General features: G+C 34.6%; 1 protein-coding gene and 1 pseudogene across 8 annotated transcripts in view; one reads left to right on the top strand and one right to left on the bottom strand.

Annotated features, from left to right (window-relative positions):
- The window catches only part of ROBO1 (roundabout guidance receptor 1), a 1,125,490-nt gene that overhangs the window by 889,478 nt on the left and 211,393 nt on the right, over positions 1-24,619 (top strand). The window lies entirely within an intron of this gene.
- Positions 158-487, bottom strand: LOC102153770 (annotated as a pseudogene).

Genomic DNA, 24,619 nt, shown 5'->3' on the forward strand with positions numbered 1-24,619 from the left:
GAAGGTATCTCAGCCTTTTCTCCTAAGGACTGCAAGTGTTTGGATGAAGACTTCCTACATTATGGAGGGTATTCTAATTTACTTAAAGGGTACTGATTTAGATTTTTTTTTTTCTGAGTGTCAGTCATCTTTTATTAGAGGTTGATTCTGAGTTAGGTTATGAAAGATTCAAAAGTGCCAGGCACAGGTAGGAATGCCAAGTGTGCCTCCACACTGGGCCTTCACCAGTGGCACCACATAGCCGCTCACCTTTGAGTTCCTTGTAGTAATGACAGTAGGTGAACAGCATAGAAGCTGCCAACACCATAGAAATCCGAGCAATGTTTCCTTTCTTCACACTAACGTACTTGTTGTAATACCCTTAGTAACCTCTTTGAAATGTTCCAGCAATGCCTTCAGGGGTGAAATCCTGCATGATTATCCAGCTTGGTAGCTCTCCTAGTTTCGCATCCATAAGCTTCTTCTTCACTGGTGTGGAGGAAGCCATTTTGGAGTCCTGGGTGTCCACTCTGCTGGGGTTGATTTGGACGTTAATCACATTTAAACAATAACTTTTCAGTAACATCTAGACTGCTGTTTGACCAAACAACTGAGTAACATTGCCTTGCCAAGTTGACATATAAAATTAACCATCACAGTGACCTTATATATATTTATATGTAATATTAAATGTATCCTATGTGCACACATGCACAATATAATATACACACATACTGTATATAACACATTATTACATGACGTGTATAGTATATGCGTTATATATGGTATGTATATATGTATATAATATATATGTGTACTATGAATACATGTAATGTGTATGTGTGATGTTCCTTACTTTCCTCATTTCCTTTGTGTGCGACTTTTGCTTACCACCTCTCCTCTCCTTTCCCTGGTCATCTTCCCTCCATTCTTTCCCTCTCATCCTGCTTCTATCCCCTCCCCTGCTTTTCCAGTCACTCAAGTAAGTGATGACTCCGAGAACTTGGTTCAAATCTGCAAAGTCATAAGTACCAAATGCTTACTGTGATCTTCATTGGCACCTCCTACAATCACCTCAGAAAGTGTCTGAAACTGAATTTATTATTTCTTCAAATCTATTCCTTTTTATTTTTTTCTTTAAAATGAATGGCACAAGCCATTTTTAATGTCACCATCTTCTTACTATCTATTAACCATTGTATTCCCATGGACTGGCCACCATAAATAGACTCTGTTGACCATATATCTTATAATCCATCACTACCACTTGGCATTTCTTAACTATGTCTCTGCCTATGGCCTCCATCCCCTTGAAAAACTGCTTTCTACTTTGCCATTGAAACATTTATTTGAGGGGATCCCTGGGTGGCTCAGCGGTTGAGCGCCTGCCTTCAGCCCATGGTGTGATCCTGGAGACCCGGGATTGAATCCCACAGCAGGCTCCCTACAGGGAGCCTGCTTCTCCCTCTGCCTGTGACTCTGCCTCTCTCTCTCGATGTCTCTCATGAATAAATAAAATCTTTTTTTTTTTTAAAAGAAACATTTATTTGATATGCAAACCACATCTCATCATTTTTATTTTCTACAAATCTCTCAAAAGGTCTTTGTCTTCATGATAAAATAAAATTTCTTAGCCTGTTACTCAAAGTCCTTTATGATTTAATCCCTATCTAGTTCCCTTGTTTCATTTATAGATATCTTCCTTCTTATTGCTAAAATAACAGGGCACTGAATAGTGATGACAAATAATTGAAGAATGAGGAAGCATTAACTATTTTTATGAAAAGTTATGATAAGGAGAAATTACAATCCTGACCACATTTTTTCCTATTTTTGGTAACTTTTTAAAAACATTTTTCTATTAATTTGTTTATTATTATTTTAAGTCCACTCTATGCCCAACATAGGGCTTGAACTCAAGCAAGAGCAAGAGTTGCATGCTCTACTGATTGAGCCAGCCACGTACCCTTTGTAGGTAATTTCTTAATGTTGTTTGGTTTGCTAGTCTCCAGTTAAGGAGTTTTGGCACTGGTAGTATTATTTAATAAGAGTAGTTGTAACAGGGACACCTGGGTGATCAGTGGTCGAGCATCTGCCTTCGGCTCAAGGTATGATCCCAGGGTCATGGGATCGAGTCCCACGTCCGGCTCCTTGCACGGAGCCTGCTTCTCCCTCTGTCTGTGTCTCTGAGTCTCTCTTTCTTTGTCTCATGAATAAATACATTTTTAAAATCTTAAAAAAAATAAAGAGTTGTTGTACTACAGAAAGTAGAATGGGCATTACCGTAGTGAAAAGAAAAATGTTTTAATGATAAAGAGTCTCACTTAATTGGAGTCAGACATATTTCAGAGTGTTTTAAGTACTCCTTCCCACAAATCATCATTGTCCTTCTGTTTAACATGTATTAAATTGCTTTGCTTAATTATAAATATCCTACAATACTAAATGAAATTCTTAAGTAGTTTTAGTGATTTGAGAGAAACCATGAAAAATGAATGCATGCTAGATGTTATGTTTCATTACCTAGGAACTGATTCTAAATTAAAACATGGTTTAAATTTCTGGGAAGCTACACACATTGGCTTAATGTATTGCTTAAATTTATAATATATAGAGAGATTATTCATAATATTGATAACTAGCATAAGCATCTCATCAGTGTTTGCTTATAATGTTTTTATATTTATGTTATGCTTTGTTATGTTCTACTAAAAATACTAAATTTTTAATATTTTAATAGGAAATCAATGTCTTGTTTGACAGCCTATAAATTATTTTGAATTAAATGAAGGGGATTAACTGAAAAACAAAATCTCAGTAGCAAAGCTGCTTTATATTTTCAAAAAGTTATCTCTGTTTTTTGTTGTTTTATTTTCAAATAATTCTATTAATTTACTTTTTATATTTTCCATACCTTACATTGTTGAGGATCAGTCAACAATGGTTTATAATACTGATACACACCTTATAAAACTGATTTACATATTTTCAAGTGCTTTCAGTTTCCCTTTCCAAATAAATTCTTATACTTTATCTGTGAGAATTATTAGCTATAAATTATAGATAAACATGTAGTAAGAAAAAGCCAAAAATTATTGAGTGTTCTTTGTATAGCAGGTATATAACAGTTAATCTCCACAACTGCCTTATAATGTGGAAAATGAGACCTGGTGATGGTCCAGACTTCCCCAAATGCCAACCATTCTTATTCTCTTAATTTTGGAGTAGATAACAAATAGATTTTTTTTGACAATACTCAAAGTAAGCTAATAGACATGTATTTTTCTTTAAAGACGTATTTATTTGAGAGAAAGAGAGAGAGAACACGAACAGGAGGAAGGACAGAAGGAGAGGGAAAAAATCCCCAAGCACACTCCTTGCTGAGCACAGCCACCGAAACAGGGACACAGGGACACAAGGCTCAATCCTAGGACCCTGAAGTCATGACCTGAGCTGAAGTCAAGAGTTGTATGCTCAACTAACTGTGCCACCCAGGCGGCCCATGGATGTGTATTTTTCAAATGTAATCTTATATGTTTAAGATTATTTAAAAGATGTATATGAAAGAGTAAAGGTAATAAAGATTGTTATCCCTCTGTTTCCCAGACCAGAAATGGACTTTCCAGAGACAGAAAAAATTCTATGTTTATCTTCTAGAATCTTCTGTTATTGTGTTCTCCAACAATCTATGTGTAGACCAACCAGCAGGACAAAAACTGAAGAATTGCACTGATAAAATGAAGGCATAATTTACTGCAATGATTGGGTGTGCCCACCCATGCCACAGCACTTCTGCCTGAAGCATCTCTGCGGCATTGTCACTAGCCATTGTGGACGGTTCTTATTCTAACAGCCCTTTTCCATATAGGACTTCCTGACAGACTTTTGTGTTCACTAAAATTCATGAAAGATTTTATTTTATTCTATATCACATATTTGCTTCAATAGTTTACCTATGACTTGCATAACAAAATGGGATGAAAAAGCTTGAGCTCTTTGTTATTTTCTTGCTGGTAGGGCCTTGACCTTCAGTGTGATTTCTCATTAAAATTGTTATTTGGTTTCAAATTTAATATTAAAATTTACTAGTAATAGGTTGATATAGGTACCTATTTTGGGTACCTTTTTTCTCTTCAAAAAAAAGTTATTTTCATACTCTGAAATAAAGCTTATTAACCCATATTTGGAAACATAAGTTTGCAGCCAAACTTAATGCCCAATGCCACCCCAAAAAGGGGACTTAAAATGTGTGTGTGTGTGTGTGTGTGTGTGTGTGTGTGTGTGTGTGTCTGTACATGTACTTATATGTATGATATATGACAGAGCGGTTGATTGAAAACAACATAAAGGGTCCAGCCTAGCCTCATCTGTCTTAAAGATGTGTGAAAACTAGGAATTAAGCAATAAAGTTTAATGTTACTCCTAGAAGGATGCTGTGAACCTCCCTTTAAATCCTTTTGTATCTTCTGTACTTGCTCTTGCAAGGCACACTGACAATAGCTAGAAAAGTAAGATGAGATGAAGAGAAGAAAGAATATGAAAGGTATAAATTATTTTTTTATTTTTATTTTTTAAGATTCTTATTTGAGAAAGAGAAACACAAGCAAGGGGGAGAGACTGAGGGAGAAGCAAACTCCCCACTGAGCAGGGAACCCAACCTGGGCCTCATTCTCAGGACCCTGGGATCATGACCTGAGACAAAGGCAGATGTTTAACCGACTGATCAACCCAGGTGCCCTGAAGAGATATAAATTATTTTAAAACTCAAACAAAAACAGGCTTCAGATATTTACTTTCAACTTTATGTATTTATTGATATTCTCATAATAACTGAGCCATTCAAAAGAGACTAAATTTCTCTTTGAGCATTCTCAGAAAGAAAACTAGTAAAATCAATCTGACTTGAAGATTTGAAATTGCAGTTGTTTCCTTAAAGATCCTTTAAAAAAATGACCATTTTTTCATATTTGATTATAACATGATATATTGAAGTAAGAGATAAATTGGGAATCAAAGGACCCTGGCTCCTGCCAAGGCTTGTAGTGGAACATGTGTTTCTGAGAACATTCACTGTGTTTCCCTTCAAAGTAAGTGAAAGTTGTTGGTTAAGGTTCCCTAACTCTCTATAATTTTAAAGTATTGCTCCACTAAACCCTACTGAACTGCCAACTGAGCATCTCTACTTAGAAGATGGAAGGGACGCCCTAACCTCACTGTGTCCAAAACAAATATCTAAAGACTGATCTACCCCCTAGCCTTTGCAGCTCAATACATAGACATTCCATGTTCTAGTTGCTCAACTTAAAGGCCATAAAGTCAGGCTTGACTCCTCTCTATCTTTCATACCCCTCATCCAGTCCATCAGCAAGTCTTGTCATATGTGCCTTCAACATGTATCCAGGCTCTCATCCTGTTTTTGTGTTACCACTACTGTGACAGACAGAGCCACCATTGTTTCTACCTGAGTTACTTGCAGTTACCACCTAATTGTGCTCCTGCTACCATCCTGCTCCATAACCACATCTCTCTTTCTTCTCAGGGCATCTAGAATGATCCTTTTAAAATGGAATTCATGGGGCCCCTGGGTGGCTTAGTCAGTTAAGCATCTGACTTTGGTTCAGGTTATGAACTCAAGGTCCCGGGACCTGGAATTGAGCCTTATGTCCAGCCCCATGCTCAATGGGGAGTCTGCTTGTCCTTCTCCCTCTCTCTCTACTCCTTGTGCATGCTCCATAATAATTAAATAAATAAATAAATAAATAAATAAATAAATAAATAAATAAAATCTTTTAAAAAGTCTTTTAAAAAAAGATTTTTAAATTTATTTATTTGTTTGTTTGTTTGTTTATGAGAGACAGAGAGAGAGGCAGAGACATAGGCAGAGGGAGATGCAGGCTCCCTGGAGGGAGTCTGATGTGGGACTCAATCCCAGGACCCAGGGGATCATGACCTGAGCCAAAGGTAGATGCTCAACCACTGAGCCACCCAGGTGCTCCAATAAATAATATCTTTAAAAAAATGTAATTTACTTCGTGAGAAGTAAACTCTTGGATGTTTTGATTCACTTTGTGTCAAAGCCAAAGTCTCCACAGGGACCATGAACCTGACATGATGTTTATCATCCCTCTACCCCCACCCTGGCACAGGTCTCTCTTTGACCTTGTGTTCTCTACTGAGGCTTATTTCTCCCCAGGCTTACAGGATACCGTCAGCCTAGACAGTTCTATCAACTGCATACCCATTTGGTTTGCTTCTGTATTTCCTTTAAATCTGAGCTATACGACCTTCACAAAAAACCTGATTTCCTATGTAATAGGGTAACCTGCACCGCACCTACCCGTACTCTCTCACCCCCTTTACCCTGTTCTAGATTTTCTACTTAGCACTTATCACTGTTAGAGCAGACTCCATCTTTTTTTGTTCACTGCTTCATCTTTAGGATCCAGAACAAATTCATTTGAATGAATGAGTGATTGGATGGAAATAATTCCTACAGAAGTTGTGATATAACTTTTAAATACATTTCTGCTTTTGGAGGTAGGATAAAGTAGTAATATCTACAAATTTGTCCTTTTCCATTAAAGAAAGCTAATAAGCCGATTTAAACTAACACATTTCTTTGGTAGTTGAGAAAACATAAAATCATGGGATGTTTCTTGCATCCAGAAAAGTAATAAGGTCGTACCGTTCAGAATGCACAGGCTGGGACACCTGGCTGATTGAATTGGTATAGCTTGTGATTCTTGATTTCTGGGTCATGAGCTCAAGCCCCACATTAGATATAGAGATCACTTAAAAAAAAAAAAAAACAAGTCTCTAAACAGAATGCACAGGTTAATTTTATGTTGCCTTTTGACAAGAGCAAATTGGAGGAAAAAGATATTGGAAGGCTGCTTAGTTGTCTGATAGTTTTTATAATCATTTGTCAGGTTGCCCTTTTTCGAAATGCACTGTTGTCATACAAACAAAACAATTATATATATAAAAGATAATGCATTTAATTATCTTAACTTTAATTTTAACCTGAAAGCAGAATTTACTGCAAATGAACAGTGAAGAATTTCTAGACCAGATGAGCTGCCCCAGTTTTATTTCCTCTTTAACTTAGTGTGTGGCCTTGGGGAAGTTACATGCCCTTACCAAGCCTGGGCCCTTATCTTTAAAATAGGTGTAATAATAGTCATAATAATGCTACTCTCTTACCTGCTTGACTGGTTGTTAAGCTTAATAAGATAATGGCTGTTTAGGACTTTGAAGTCCTTGGAAGTAAGATGTTATTAATATGAGAAGAGGAGTCTTACATTTTCCTGATATTTATAATTATTTTGGAAAAAAAACACCATATCCAGATATTTTGCCATAGCTTCTCTGACAGATTCATGGAAATATGTTTGCCCTCTGTAGACAAACTGTTTGAGGTACAGCTTCAGGTACTTCACATGTTGCAACGCACAGTTAATTTCTAAGATCTACCAGCTTTACACATGTGTTCTGCAGTGTAACTAATAAAGGGAAACAAACTGTGGCCCAAGACATTTCTGGCACCTATTATGGAAGATACACATTTGTCAGACTCCCATTTTCTATTATATTAATTTGAGAAACTCTTTAGAAGTACTTATCCAAGGTAAACTTGGTGGCAGTGGCTTCTTCCTTTTGCTCCTCTTCCTCCTCCATTCTTCTTCTCTCTCCTTCTGCTTTCTTCTTCTTTTTTACTTTTATTCCTTTTTTAAGGTTTTATTTATTTATTCATGAGAGACAGAGAGAGAGAGAGACAGAGACAGAGGCAGAGGGTGAAGCAGGCTCCTTGCAGGGAGCCTGATGTAGGACTCAATCCCAGGACCCCAGGATCATGCCCCAAGCCAAAGGCAGACTCTCAACCTCTGAGCCACCCAGGCATCCCTCTTCTTCTTTTTTAGATTTTATTTTTAAATAATCTCTACACCCAATGTGGGAGCCAAATTTACAACCTTGAGATCAAGAGTCACATGCTGTACTGACTGCGCCTGCCAGGCACTCCTAAACTTGGTTTCTTAACAAGTTAATATTCCGTCCCCTATAGGATGTCTTTGAGCCAAGATGATGTCTCAAAAGCAGGTATCTCTAAAAATCTAAAAGGATTTCCCCTTCACTTGCCTTTTGTTTCTTTAAATCATTTTGTTTTTCAGCCTGGAGCCTAGATTTGATTAATCGATTTCCCTGTTTTGTTTAAGGATTGTTTTTATTAATGCACTTTTCAAGCCGAGACATGGCATTATCGCCTTCTAGATCGTTGTACTAAGTGTTGAGATCTTAGCAGGCCAGCTGCAGCAGCTGTGTTTCCCCTTGGATCTCAGAGCTAAAAACTTTCATCTCCTTTGCTGTCTCAGCTGCTGGTCGAAGGCTACAGCCTTCCCATAACTCAAACCAGTTTCAAAGCAATGTAAGTAACCTCTCTGGAATGCTTTTGGAAAAACCACAGAAAGGTTCTTTAAAAGTACACCACTTATATACTTTAAATGAATGTTTCCATTTTAAGGTAATAACAGCATAATGTCAGGAGTCAACACATGGTATTTAACTATACTATGAACATAGTGTGGGCTTGTCTAGATTAGACCAATTAAAAACAGGAAAAGAAACACCAAAGTCAATTGGAATCCTTAAATTGGTCTCGTAGTTGTGGAATCTATGAATCCAAGATTATATTTTATAAAATTCTATTCATAAAGTAACATTTTCTGTAGCCTTAACAACTTTTCTTTCCTATCTAAAATATCATGACAGAAGAGGTACCGTCATCATAAATGAAAATGGTATTGATTGCTTTAACTGGAGAGATGTTTGATATTCACAGGAAAGACTTTCAGATTGGACATCGGTTTACTTGGCAATGAGGAGGATCAAATTTGCATACATTTTAATATCAATTTGTTATATCAAAACATCAATGCAATGAAATGTGATTGATGAGTTAAAAGATTAAAGGTCATTTTAGTGAATTTGACATTTACCTCCAAGTCAACAAGAAGACAAGCTTGTGGCTTTTATATTTGTCTTGCCTTTGCAGAGGAAATTTTCACTCAAACCTCACTGATTCTGACTTTGTGGTGACTTAACTAAAGATGGACTCCTTGATGCAGTTTGTTTGTAATTACAAAAGAGATTACAAATTAGATTTTACATTTATATCTTTCTTACCATCTCCCTAGTGTTTAGTGGCAGGAAGAAGCCTCATTCTAGGACATTGGCAGAGAAAAAGAAGTCTTTGGAGCTTATTTAAGCATATATTTGATGTTCTATAAAAATAAACTAAATTCCAATACTTAAGAGTCTCCAAGGGCCACCTTTACAAACCAGCAAAGCAGAGCATGCTACCACAATCCAGGAAAAATAATTTACTTGCCTCAAGAATTCTGAGCACAAAATGGGTTTTTTTTTTTTTTTAAGTGATTTACTGCACGGATTTTAAAGCTTTTCTTCATAATCACTTGTATTACCTTATCTGGAAAGGCAGCTTATTGCAGTCCTCCAGAGCGAATGCCTGTGCTACTGGGGGATTAAAACATGTAGACATGCTATCACTTTCCCCTTTGGAGGCTTCCCAGACATTATGGGCATTATGCTTAGCTTCTGCTGACCCGTTCTTGAACTTGTGCCATTCAAAGCCAGCATTTGTTTGTGTAGTAGTTAGAGTGGCCTTTAAAAAAACTACATTTCACAAGTTATCTTCTATCATTTAGCTAATTCTTTTCCAATAAGTTTTTTTTTTTCCTTTGGGAAATAAATACCTACCTATCTCTGTCTGTCTCTAAATCTAAAAGATTTATATATAATTCTTTAGGAAATATATATATCTATGTAAATATATATCATATATATATCTATGTAAATATATATAAATATATATCTATGTAAATATATATATCAATATATAATTCTTTAGGAAATATATATATCCATGTAAATATATATCAAATATTAAAATATTATCTATATATTTATGTGTACATGCATACATGTGCACAATATGTTATAAATGCTAAGGCACATGCACATAAAGGATAATAGAAATATAATGTAAGGTATGAATGTGAGCCACACATATAAGTTTTTTGTTTTATAGGACTCATGTTAAAGGGAAAAAAGAAAGAAGTAAAACTAATCCTAATAATACATTTGATTTACCTTAGTATCCAAAGTCATAGCATTTTTAAGTGTAATCAATATAAAAATTATTGAGATCTACATCCTTTTTTCATACCAAAGTCTTTAAAATCTGTGAATTTTACATTTCTAGAACATCTTAGTGTATGATAGTCACAAATGGTTAGCAGCTGCCTTATTGGACAGTGCAAGTACACATATATACTAAAATACTATTTTGAAAGTAAATCCTTAGGTAGGCTCTTAGAATTTTAAAAGTGTCAGATTTTGACCATGTTTTTCCTTTGACCTCTTTAAGTATAACATAATTAATAAAGTGGTATTTTTAAAAATTTTAACAGAATTACTTTAGTTATAGACCTATCTTTTAAAATAGCTTTGATGCATTAAGATACTACACATGTTTGGTGGTGCACTTAAATCTATAGCCTCCATTTTCCAGAGACTGGCTTGGAGGAATTTCAAGGTGTTACCTATACCCAAGTGGAAGCTGGGATTCATTAATTATTAAACCATAAGGCCATCCTAACTTCCATGTCACTTACTGAATGTATGCTTTCTTGATTTAGTTGAAAATATATGGAAAAACTTTCATTTAAAATATTTTAAATGTTAGAACCTGACTTTAAATTTGTATTTTATTATACTGAGAACTATGGTGCAAAATGGGAGGATTTTCAGGTGAGACAGAAGTGCAGAGGGAGCGATCTTGCTCAAGCACAAGGTTTCCTGGAACCCTCTAAATGATTTGCCCTTTGCTCATAAACTTTCTGTCATGGTCAACATAGAGCCTAATATTGATTTATTCAGTGAACTATCTTGTCATCTCTGGGCTTGGATCCTTTGACCTTTTATTTGTTCCTGTAAAATTATGGTGTATCACAAACTTCTTTCCTAATAGATCCTTTGAAGCTTTGAAAGGCCAGGAGACTCTGTGTGAATATATTTAACAGTTGGATAATCCAGAAAAGGAGGTTAAAAAAAATTGCAGACAGCTAAAGGTCAGAAAAATCCGATTGAGTCCAAAAACACAAACAAGTTATCTTTAGGAGAAGGGACTGAGAAAAGAGAAGGCTTGAGATTGGTTTTATCCTAGCTAATTAAATTCACTTTGACTTTCTTTGTAAAACATATCAAATATGCATTTCCTTCAGAATAGCTGACTGGGAGACAAAATGAATTTTATTTATGTATTTTTAAAAGATTTTATTTATTTATTTGAGAAACACACGTGTGTGATAGAGCGAGCAAGTGAGCGAGCGTGCATGTCAGCAGTGGGGTTGGGGGGCAGGGGAAGAAGGAGAAGCAGGCTCCCCACTCAGCAGGGAGCCCAATGAGAGGGTCAGTCCCAGACACCTGAGATCATGACCTGAGCCAAAGACAGATGCTTAACCAACTGAGCCACCCAGGCACCCTGGCAAAATGAATTTTAAAATGTGACTCCTTCTAAGCAATGTAAAGAAAACACAAACAGCAATTTTAGCAGTATGACGCATATAAATGGAATAATTGAAAATTATTTTTTCCCAAAATACTGGTATTAGCATAAAGTGATGTCAGTGGCATTCATATGGTCTTCTTTGTGCTATTTGTCATAGGCACATGTAGGTAAGCTGTCTATACTCTGACTTACAGATGAGCTAAAAATCTTAATGAAATAAATGTGGACTCACATTTAAACTTCCATTCAATTCATTTCATATCCTTTCATTCAATTTATTGAGAGTATACTTTATTATATTGACCTGATAGTTCCTCTGCTACATGGATATTTTATTCTTTACGAAAGGATTCTTTCTAAACTTCAGTTTCTAGAATTACTTTTTGCTAGAAATCTGTCTATAAAAAAGAATGAAAGTTAGCTTTGTATTTGATATCATATAATTTATTTCCAGCTCATGACATAGCTTTTATTAAAACTTTTGGAGAAATATATTCTTTTTTTTTTTTTTTAATTTTTATTTATTTATGATAGTAACAGAGGGAGAGAGAGAGGCAGAGACACAGGCAGAGGGAGAAGCAGGCTCCATGCACCGAGAGCCCGACATGGGATTCGATCCGGGGTCTCCAGGATCGTGCCCTGGGCCAAAGGCAGGCGCCAAACCGCGGCGCCACCTAGGGATCCCGAGAAATATATTCTTATTGAAAGATACTTCCTCTGAGACATGTTTACCTATATTTACCTAGTACCTATTTGTTCTTGGTGTTTTCTGTGCAAGTATAACTGATTAAGGGAAAATCGGAGAGCTTCTAGAGAGTTAAATTATATAAAACATGAATTTTGTGTAAAATATATTAAAAATAATTAACTCCTGCTTAACAGACATTTGCTATGATATAAAGCACTGCTGGAAATGGAATTATGAACTTAAATTTAGCCTCATGGAAGGTAAATCTCTCTCTCCTACTCAGTGAAGGAATGAAGTACTGATTTTTGGTTCTGAAAATCGGATTACTATTTTTCTAATCAAGCTATTAAATAATTAAGACATTCGCATAGTTGAGTATTCAGAGACTTCAAAAATTATCTGTAATAGAAAGTCTTCCTGCTTCCTAGTTCGTCTCCACAGGAAACCTCCAAATTGTTAGGTTTTAGGGGATCCTTTCAGAGATAATTTTAAAAAATATGAAAATAAAAGCATGTTTATCACACAAATAGTAGCATATTATACATATTGATACCAGTACATGAGGAACTTCCTCATTTTTATTATTATAAAGACACATAGGTGCCTGAATAGGGTATATTTTATCCAGTTCCATCTAAATATACATTTGTGTGGTTTCCAATCTCTTTACTATGGCAAACAGTGCTAACAATGAATAATCCTGTAGAAATGTCATTTTGCAAGTTGAAAAGTGATCAGTGAATAAATTCCTAGAGTTAAATCTGTGTCAAAAACTATATGCAAAAAAAAAAAAAACTATATGCATCTATAATTTTATTTGATATTGCCACTTGTTTTTTTTCCCCCACCAGTTATAGGAGTTATCATCCCACCATTGAAGCAAGATAGTTTCTATTTCTCCAAAACCTTCACTAATAGCATAAAATCATTTTTTTGTGTGTTTTGTTGAATTTTTGTCTATCTGATATATCATTAAAGTCTTAATTTGCAGTCCCCTTGTTATGGGTGATGTGGAGCATTACTTTATGTGTTTAAAAGCCATTTGTGTGTGTTTGTGAGAGAGAACAATTTGGTCATACTTTTCATGTTTCTCTTGTTAGTCTTTTTCTTATTGATTTGTATGAGTTCTTTATATATTAGGGAAATTGTAATGTGTCATGGGAATTGTAAATATCTTCACAGTTTGCCATTTGTCTTTTTATTTCATTTATGGTGATTTTGCAGTACAGAAAATTGGAGTTTAAGTGATTGACTTTATCGATTTTTTTTTTCTTTTATGACTCTGGCTTTTGTGACATTGTTAGAAAGTCTTTCTCTACTCCTAGGGTATAAATTAGTTCTCCTATTATTACTTCCACTCCATTTATGGTCAAAATTAGGTAATTGGGCTGAGGCAAGTGTCAGCAGTTCTGAACATTGTACTGCTTTGCTGGTTAATTATGGCTAGCACACTGCAGAGACCTTGTACTTGCTCTGATTGAGGAAAGGAGGGGTTCCTTTATGTTTCCCATGGGACCCAGCTCCAACACTTGAGTGAACCTCCTTTAAGCCTAAAGAGTACAGCAATAAGAAGCTGTCTAATTTCAAGTCGTGCAGGGAGATAAGCAAATGCCTGGTTTTCCCTAATGCTTTATCTATGATTTCTGTTTGCTCTGATGATTGAGAGTTATAGTTTAGTTTTACCTGTGATTTAGGTTTATCCAGGGCCCTTCCTTCTCATTATAGTACATAATTTGAGTTGACTATGTGCTATTAGTGTCCATTATTATATTAATACATTTGTTATTTGTTATAAATAATGAACTGTGATATATATTTTATTCACTCTTCATGATTATTAGAATTAAAAGGCTTATGGGTTTTTAAACTTTTTTTACTTTTCATTCTTCTATTTACATCAATATAAATTCATTATCTACATTAATTTGTCATTTAATATTCATTTCAACTAAGTGTTTTAATCATACTACTGTGGAGGGATTAAGGTTTGACAGTAGAGTGACTCAATAACCAGATATGCAATTTTGTGCAGCTATTACTGATAGCTCGTGCAAATGTGGCCTCATGCGTGGTTTCCTCATCTTTAAAATGTGGATATTAACAGTACTCATCTCAGAGGATTGTTGTGAGGATGAATGAATTAAGACTTATGAGGCACTTAAACTAATTTATGGCATACATTAAGGCTTCAGTAAACATTACTGATCATTTTTTTATATCATTACTTTCCAATTATGAAATCCAGGTTCAGATAATTTGATAGAGGGTGAATATGACTGGTAGACTGGTTATAAAATATACACTATTTGTTCCATTTGAAGGTACAATTTTAGTCATTTTCAGGTATCACCAGATCACAACAATTTTTTTTTTTTTTTTTAACTCTGAGACTGTATCTATTTCCTTTGGATGATCAAGACAGCTGAACATCTAATCCATTCATTTTGGCCTTCATTGTGATTGAAACAGCTGAATCAATCATGCAATGATTTGCTTTGATCATTAAGACAGCCAAAATGAAAGCATTGGCCATGCTGTCTAAGGTCCATTTATTTTGGAAATTACTTTTGACAGGTAAGACATAGTCCCATATTGCCTTCTTGACATTTCATTGATATCTTGTGTGGCTTCTAGTAGCATATTCATCATTTAGCTAATATATTTTTTGTTATCATTTGTTCTCTGTTATCTCAATAAATGTAAACAGATGATTCATGGGGGTGATTCATTCAGAGCCATTTTGCTACACATGGCCTGAGAGGCAGCAGAAGAGGTGGCATTTTGCGCTTTTGTTGCTCATGGGTGTGATCTAAGGGATGGGCATAGTTCAAAGGAGAGCAAACTGAAGTGGTTCCGGAGAAGAAACGGTTTTTATATGCTTACATCGTGACAAGTCTAAGATTTTCAGTCTAGAAAGATTTTGTTTGAAGTGGGTATGATTAAAGGTGATAAAATCGTGCTGTTGCTAAGATGAACATGAACTTGATCCTAATGAAGGGACTGTAATGAATTATTTAAAGAATTAGTTTCAGAAAATAACTGTTTATTTAATAAACACTGTTTATCTTTTTCTACCCTGAAAAATGTTTACTGTGATGTTTTATTAATATTACTGACAAGTCTTACTGGGAAAAAAAATCCAGCACAAACCAACATAAATTCCTGGACTGGGAAGGCCATCAATTTTATACTTACACACAGAAAAGACCAAGTACTCAAAAATGCTAGCAACCAAAATTTTATTTGAATATTGGACAACTGTAAGAATGAAATGCAATGAACCTTACCTCTTTTAACTCTAATACCTTCTGAAGAATTCCACATCTGAGATAGATCAATCCACCTGGGGTGAGATTCCTAGCCAAGGATAGATTTTAGAAAAAAGATAAGCCCACAAAGAAAATCTCTCAGGATCTCTGGAGAAATATTTTTTGTTTGTTTGTTTGTCATGTAAGGTCATGGCTTGAAACAATTGAAAAGCAGGGCACTAGCCCATAGTAAGAAACATGTAGTATTTAGATTTGATTCATGGAATATCAGGATGTCTATATTGGGGAGTGTGGGATAAGAAAAGAAGGTTGAGAATTCTTTGGCTACTTGTCTTTGAGCAATGACTTCTGTCTCAGAGAGAATTAAAAAACAGTGATCAGCTTTAGAAGTAGTAGACCACATAGCAACCCAGAAAGGGAACTAGACAAGATTCTTAGTCATGTATTGATCCTTAAGTACACATACCTTGTGATCACTGTCAACAGACCTTTAATTATGAGGGATAATTTTTTTGGTAGTTCCTTTCATAATGGCCATTTATAGAATCAATGAAAAGGGAGCATAGAAAGGTTAACTTGTAATTCTTATCAATCTGAATTAAACTTTTAATAATTCTAATTAAAGATATTAACATATTAGCTGAAGTTATAATCACAATAGATGTCCTTAAATGTAAAGATGTGTTTGACACTATTAAGAATCTTGAAATCACTTAGAATTTTAATATAGGGTTTTTTTTTTGCTTTGTTTTTTAAGATTTATTCATTTGGAGGAGAGAGAGGAAGAGTAGGGGTGGGGGAAGGGCAGAGGGACAGCAAGAGAGAGTCCTAAGTAGACGAGGGCTGAGTGCAGGAAGCCTGCCACGGGGCTTGATCCCATGACCCTGAGATCATGTACTGAGCCAAAACCAAGAGTCGGATGCCCAACCAACTGTGCCACCCATGTGCCCCAGAATATTAATAGTTTTTAAAGATAAAAATCAAATACTAAATGTTATGATATATTTGCAAAATTGGAAATTTAATTAGGTAACATTTGGTTAATAGGTTGAAGAGATTTACCATATTTGTAATCAGGAATTATCTCATTATGCATAGCATGGTACTTATTTTTTCATATAGTTACCTGGTATTTGATGCTGCTGTGACTATGTTTGTGCACATGTGCATGAATGCATGCTTGTGGGTGTATGCACTTATGTTGCTTTGTAGTGGTCCTGCACATTTTTTGTTAATTTTATTTTTGTATATTTCATATTTTTGTGGGTATAATTATTGTCTTTGTATTCTTGACTCTTGATAGATAGGAAAGAAGACATTTTCATTATTTAATTTGAACACTTTATTATATATTCTTCTAGATTGTCAGCTGATTCTTTTAGGTTGCCATTTAAGGCTCATATCATCAAAAAGTGATAGTTTTGCCATTCTTTTCCCAATATCTATACTTGATATATTCTTTCCTATCAAATAGCATTGGATAGCACATTCAGAAGAATATAAAATAATAATTGTGATAACATTTTTTTCTTTCTGAATATATTTCCTCACTGTTAAGTATGATGTTGCCTATTTATGTAATAGGAAATAGCCATTTTAAATCATAATAAGTGAGTTTTTTAAACTTCTCTCAGCAATGTTCTATTAACCAAAATATATATTCACCAAAAATCCCTGTTGTTTGGCAGTGTCGTAGAAGAGACTTTTTAGGCAGGTTCTCCATTATTTAGGAATTTTTACTCACAGATTTTTCTGTTAATTCAATAAAACTACCAATAATTTTTTCCTTATTGAACTTCATATTTAGAGCTGGATATAGCCAACATTATAAGCAATATAAAGGACATCAATATGACGTGTTTTTTAATTGTGAAGAATTTAGATAAGCCCACATTTGTTTTTAAGTAATCGTTCTAAGTCATTTATATCTGTATCAATTCATTTGTAAATTATAATTCCTTTACAATGTTTATTGTATATTGTTTTTATTTTTCATTTTTCCTATTATAATAGTAATATGTTTAAGTTAAACCTTTAATAAATTAACAGAAAGTTGTACATATGCCATAGTGACTTGCTGTTGTTGCTCTATGGATTACAATAGGTGCTTATGCTCTTTTCTTTTCATTTGGTATAAAAATGAATATTACAAATTAGTAGATTTGAGTACTGTAGTTTAACATTGTTACTTTAAAATGCTTCTATTTCATTCTTAAGTCAAAAAACTTTGTTACAACTCAGTTTTTTGGTAGAAAGAAAAAATATTTTGGACAAATATAACTCTTTCCTTTATCATGCAGGCCAGTTCCCCCTCTAATACATTTAAATTACAATTTTAATCAGCAAACAGTTATTTTACTGTGTTTTCTTGGCTTAGCTTCAGCAGAGTAGTAAGTTGTTATGATTATTTATCATAGTAATTGTCTATGTTACAGTTTTCAGTTGACACTATTTACTATGAGGGTTTTCCATGCTTTTTAAACGAATTCTTAAATGGTAAATTTTATAAAGAGATTTGAAAAAGGCATGAAAGCAACCAAACTCTTTTATAAATAGAACAGGGAAATGACATTTCTAGGTAATGGTTTACACAAATCAGTCATAAAATACATTTCACTGATATTTAACAGGGTAAGCGGGATCATTTGGTTTAGGCAACATTGTTCACTCAATATGTATTTTATCTTTTGATCCTACCAGATATTCACATCACTAGTTTCTCTCAAAAAAGTTTCGTCTAACCCACTGGAATGATTTAGTTCCACTACAAAAACAGGTGAAGTAATTTAAAATTTTCAAGTGCTTAAAAATGGTATTAAGACACAGTATGGAAAATGTCATCCCTAAGATTGTAATTAATTAGACTCTTGCGTTTGTAAGACAGGAATAATTTTAGTTTAAAACCTGAATATATGACTGTGGCTTTAAAAATGTTTAATTTGGCTGTCTTACTACATTGAGATGTAGAAGATTAATATAGCAGTTAGAAATACAATGAAATGTGCATTTCCCAGTCGATTAAATGTGGGAATTTATAATTTGTTAAGTTGATACAATTCCTTAGACATATTGTCTGCATAAAACTAGGAGTGTATCATTTCCTGGCAGGATTTTTACCTAGAAATTACTGTTTTATAATGCAATCTCATGTGCTCATTGTAGGAAATTTAGCAGACAGTATCATAATGCGAAGAATATAGGCTACTGTGTCATAGCAGTTTCCTAGGGTTTTTTTTTCCTTTGGAGGTATTAATAATGTTGCTTATAAACCCATGGTACTGAATCACTGTCTCTTAAAAATGTCATGTTCAGGTGTTTTGTCTGCCAAGTTATAAATCTCATTTCTGAGTGCTTTTCTGTGTCTTTACTACCAAATACTCATCTTGATGTTTTCTTGGGGTAATTTACTTTTCTATTGATTGCTCTTTGTTTCATCTAGAAAAGCAAAATAAGACAACATTTGGAGGGTATTATTAAATACATAATTTTTGATGACATTGCTCATGAAGAAAACAGTATTTCAGTTCCTTGAAGTGTGGGACTTTAGAGGATGATTCTAATGGAGGCTTCTGTTCTATAAGTAATGAAAAAGTTGGATGACAAAAACATCTGTTTAATATAGAATAGGCTTTGATTCATCTTTCGGCTTCCCTCTGCAACAGTAGTCTCAAAACTGATGAATCCCACTTGTAAACAAGTTGAATGTATTGTTTTTAAAGTGTTATTTGAGGTGGAGGGGTGGCACTTGGCTAGCTCAGTTGGTAGAGCATGAGACTCTTGATCTTAGGGTTGTGAGTTTGAGCCCCACACTGGCTATAAAGATTACTTTAAAAAAATAAAATCTAAAGCTTTAGTTGGGGACAAAAGCTTTACTCTAGCCTTTTTAATGCTGTGTTATTATATACACAAACACATTTTGGGGAAAAATATTCATTTCCATAATTAGCATAGGAGAGGAAAATTTATTCTATACTAACAATTCATTATCAAGTGGTTTAATATTCGTATACAGCTCTTCAGAATATTTTCAGGGCATGTTTTTAAAAATCAAGTCCAACAATGACTTCAATGAGTTTAGCTACTTCAATTGAAAACCAGGCCAATCCCTTAGATCAGCTCAGTTCAGCAGTTCATAGATGGTCATTTAAGGCCAGATAAAGAAGAATGTGTATGCATTTAGTAATTTTTGCCTCTTAATAGTAGGATTGCATTTTTCAAAGAAATTAGCTTCTATGTTAATAATAATTTTGATCATTAACTGGTTTAAGCTCCTTGATGATGAAATTAATAAAAATTGGAGGTTGTGATATAATTATGGAGGTACTAGAGATATATTTCAAATAATCAAACATGAAAAACCTGGCTTTATTGTTGTTTTGTTTTCTATATTCATTTGTGTTCTCAAAGAATTTCATCTTCTGTTTCATCTCCCTCACTCCGCGCAGTTATTCCTTCTCTTTGCCCCCTCAAACTCTCATTTCCTACTAACTTCCCTCTGTAAATATACCTAAGCTTTCCCCCATCCAAAACCACTACCTCAACAACAAAATACATCCCTAGACCCTATAATCCATTCTCTCTCTCTCCTCTCTCTTTCTCTCTCTCTCCCTCTCTCTCTCTCTCTTTCTCTCCCCACCCTCTCTATCCTTTTTCACTAGGACTTTCTGAATGTTTGGTGTACCCTAATTATATTTAGTTATTAGCCTTCCTTTCTCAGTGACAACTGCTGTAATGTGGTTTCAATCACCATCACTCTGTTGTAACTCTTCTTAATTAGCTCACTAATGTCCTTCTATTCAGAGTATGCAAGCAACCATGCTCCAATCATCTTTCTGAACCTCTCTGTTCAATTTTATACTTTCATCATATTATTTCCTAGGTCCTTTGCAATTCATCATCTCATATAAAGTTACTGTTCCTTCTTTCTGCTTACCCCAGAATTGGTGGTTGCTAGAGGTCAGAACTTAGCCTCTTGTTTTATTGTTATTTTTGTTTTATGTGTTTGTATTTTACTCTACACATTGTTCCTGGTTCAACTTATTTGGGATCATAATGTCAGACATGATACTAGGTTCCCAATTTCTCTCTTCTTCAGACCTTTGGAAGTGATTTCAGAATTTTTGTAGCCAACTGCCTATTAGTCATCTCTACCTTTATTTACCCTAAGTACCTATATCATAGGTAATATTTATGAGACATTTACTGTATGTCCAGTACTAAGTCTATAAGTTTTACTTTATTCATCCCCCAAAAAAATCAATCCTAAGGAGATATCCCAAGCTGGATTCATCCATATAATTAAACATTTTTTCCCACCGGTATTCTCTTTATCAGTTGTTAATACAATCATTTACCTGATCAACTAAACTAAAAAAAACTAGGAGTAAGTGTTTGCTTTTCCCTCATTGCACTTTTATGCCCCACAGATAATTAATATTATTAAAATCTGCTTAATATATGAATTATTTTTTAACAGTTTCACCCTTTTCTTCATCTTTACTTTTCACTGCCCTACCTTTAGCCCTTACGACCTCTCATCTGGACTGATAACACCACTTTCATTGATACCCCTTTGTAATCAACCCTATATAGAATGTTCATACATCTATCTAGAATGGAAATCTGATAACATCTTTAATTGTTTAAACATTTGCTTTCTAGTTACCTACAGGATAAAATCCAACATCCTTACCATATGATATGAAACTGTTTCTTATCTTGCCTCCACTAGACCTATGGCCTTATCAATAGTCCTCCCATACCTCCCACCTCATGCTGTATTCAAGGTTAACTGTTTACCATTCTCTGAATGTACTACCTTGTTTGTCTGTTTTGTGCCTTTCCTCTTCCTATGGTTGTCCTCCTCCTACTTTATATTCTTCTATTTTTTTTTTTTTAAACTCCTATGCTCAGGAAGTACTGTTCCCAAGATCTTTTTCTTACCTAACTTTACAATTCATCTGAGTAGCTTTGGTATCACTCTTCTCTGCTTTAAGGATTTTACAAAATACTAAAACACACTTACATTATTGACTTGCTACCAAGTTTTGTGTGGTAAAGACATAGATTGTGTCCTATTTTTCTTTGTATACCTAGCTCTTACTACAATGTTAACATTTACTTCATTGTCGACAAACATTGGTTAAGTCAGTAAATGAATGAAACTATGGATCATTTAGTTATCCTCCGACATCTCTGTTTAGCGATTAGGGGAGGAGGTCAGATCACTCATGATGTTAGCCCTTCTCTGAATAAAGAAGAAAAAGTACAAGAAACTGGGGTCTATGTTGCTCAGTAATTCTGGCAGAGATCTGCTTTAAAGGTGGAACCTGTATGCACCTGCATAAATATATGTGTTTGTACAAAGGAACAAAGGATGAGTTAAAGAAAATATTTTGAGTTAAGAGAGGAAAAGGACTGCAGAGAAGGGTTAGTGAGTGAGGCCAGAAATTTAAGAAGTATCTAACATTGAATTACCTCTGAGCTATTGAATGGGAAGATATTAATCTATTGCAACCAAATGGAAGGATGGATGAGAGTCAATGAGTGATTATTTTTATTATTATTTTGAAAATTTTAAAACAACCTCAAAGGTAGAAAAAAATAGTAAAATTAACTCTCGTATATCTACTACTAAGCCTTAACAATTATCACTATTTTACCAAAGTAGTTTCATTTATCATCACCTGCCTCCCTTAGCCCCCTGACACATACCACACACATTTAGTGAGTAATTTTGAGTGGTGAGTTCTTGGAGGACATGAAATAAGCCAGTTCACAGTGGAAAAAAACTGCATGTTTTCACTTACGTGAACTATCTAAAACAGTCAAACTCATTGGAACAGAGTAGAGTGGTAGCTGCCAGGGGCTGGGAAAGGGAAGATTGGGCGGGGGGGGGGGGGGGGGTACTTGCTCAATAAGTGTAAAGTTTGAGTTATGAAAGATGAGTTCTAGAGTAGTGCCTAGAGTTAACAATTCAGTATTATACACTTAACATTTTGTTTAGAGTGTAGATCTCATATTGGCTCTTCTTGCCACAAGAGAACAATGACACAGAGACAGGAGGAAACTTTTGAAGGTGATGGATATGTTTATTACCTTGATTGCGGTGATAATTTTATGCGTGCATGCTAGTGTCCAGACTCATCAAATTCTATACATTAAATACGTCCAGGTTTTGTTGTGTATTAATTATACCTCAATAAAGCTACTTAAAAATAAGTAAATAAACTACTGCCTGGTAGTAATTTTCTGGTAGGTAAGACAATCTGGTATCTCCTCTGTATATTATGCACAACTGAAAATATGTGCCATGTATTTTATTAGCTATTTAATAAATATAGCAGGAAACACTGAGAAATAGCAGGCAAATGCATTTGGTTGCCTCTTATATGTAGTTTACATTCAGAATAAATATTAAAGAAAAACAAACTATTATTTGCAGAATGTTTTTATTCATCTATCTAAATATTTATAGAAGGACTTTTGATATCATTTTCAATATGAGTTAGCTTTGGTATTTCTGTTACCAAAGCTGTAAAAGTAATTACTCTTGTTTATAATCAGATTTGCTCATGCGTCTGAGAAGTGCTTTGTCAATGAATGTGGCTTTAAAATTAGAATCCAAGGTTGCCAAAGCAGGAATTGTGGGGTGTTGGTCCATTAGTAAATATCTCAGCCACGTTCTAAATCTATTTCTAGATTTATATTCTGGAAATGTCCTGCCAGAAATTCATGAGAACTGACTTCTATCTGTTATGCCCCCATTAATTAAAAAAAAAAAAATGACCAAATGAGTCATTCAATCTGGGCTTCCTTTTTTTAAAAAAAATCACGAATTGTGGATTATTATTATCAAGGTTTCTTGTAGCATAGGAGCGTGTAGCATGCATCCGTGTTCAAGTCAAGAAGTAATATTGCAAGCAAAGTCTGCATTGTCAGTAAGGATAGCAATCTCAGGAGAGAGAAGTGTTCTGGCAATGGTAGTGGACCATTGTTCTGTCATAATTTGATGCTGAGAGATGGAGGGCCAGACCTTTTAGTCATTTCGCAAGGACCAAGAGACAGTGAGATATAGAGAAAGAAAAACAGGACTGGATGCATGACTGACTCAGTCACTAGCCTCCATGGGTGGATTTGTTTTTCCAGACTTTTAATGGAAATTGGCTGATGATTAAACAAGTCTACACTTAGACTTGTATCACCTTTATTTTATACAGCTGCCCCATGTTTCTGGAGATTGGGTAGAAAACTATAAAATCTACCCATAACTTTCTATTTACTCATCCTACCCAGTTCCTTCTTTTTAAAATGTAAAGCCCAAGGTAAAGGACAGTCTTTAGACATTAAATGATGTAACTAATATTTCTGTATTTCCATCGTGAAATATGTTCACACAGGTAACTACGTGGCCCTGATTTACACATAAAAATAAGTCACACAACCAACTTCTAAATAGGATCTCTCCCTCCAAGGGAAGTTAGAACTCTTCTTGAATCTACAGCCCTCTCCTTATCTCAAAAGGGAGCTTTATGGTCTTTTTTAGGAGTGAAAATAGGCACAAATCTAAGGGCTACCCTAGGAAAATGATAGAGGCTAAAATCATTAGCTCTTGATGACATAGAATATTCATGTTGTCACAGATCTCTCTTCATGTTGGGAGGAGGGGCCAAACACTGTTAGCTCTTATTACCTACAGAGATATTTGCAGGGCAGAAAAAATGGACAAAAAGCAGGAAAAAAAAATAAGTGAGACAAGATTATAGAGTTAATTCTGACCTGTTTATATAGATTGTGAATGATGCTACTAGTAGGGAAGGAACAAATCAATGAAATTTAATAAGTATATCCTTAATCTATTTGTCTTTCTAAATATATTAAGAATTACATTTGCTTCCTGAAAATGACAGTGCTATCATAACTGATTCTTTAAAAACCTTTTCTGCCTCATCAAGTGTTTATTGAGGACTAGTCTATTTCGGTTACTGTTCTGTTTTGTTTTGTCTTTTTAAGGGAATGATACAATATAATTACAAATTTGTTATTTTAACATATTGTAGATGGCAGCTAATATTATGTTTTCAGTACACTGGCAAA

This window comes from Canis lupus, chromosome 31 (assembly GCF_011100685.1).
Source record: "Canis lupus familiaris isolate Mischka breed German Shepherd chromosome 31, alternate assembly UU_Cfam_GSD_1.0, whole genome shotgun sequence".
Classification (NCBI taxonomy): domain Eukaryota; kingdom Metazoa; phylum Chordata; class Mammalia; order Carnivora; family Canidae; genus Canis; species Canis lupus.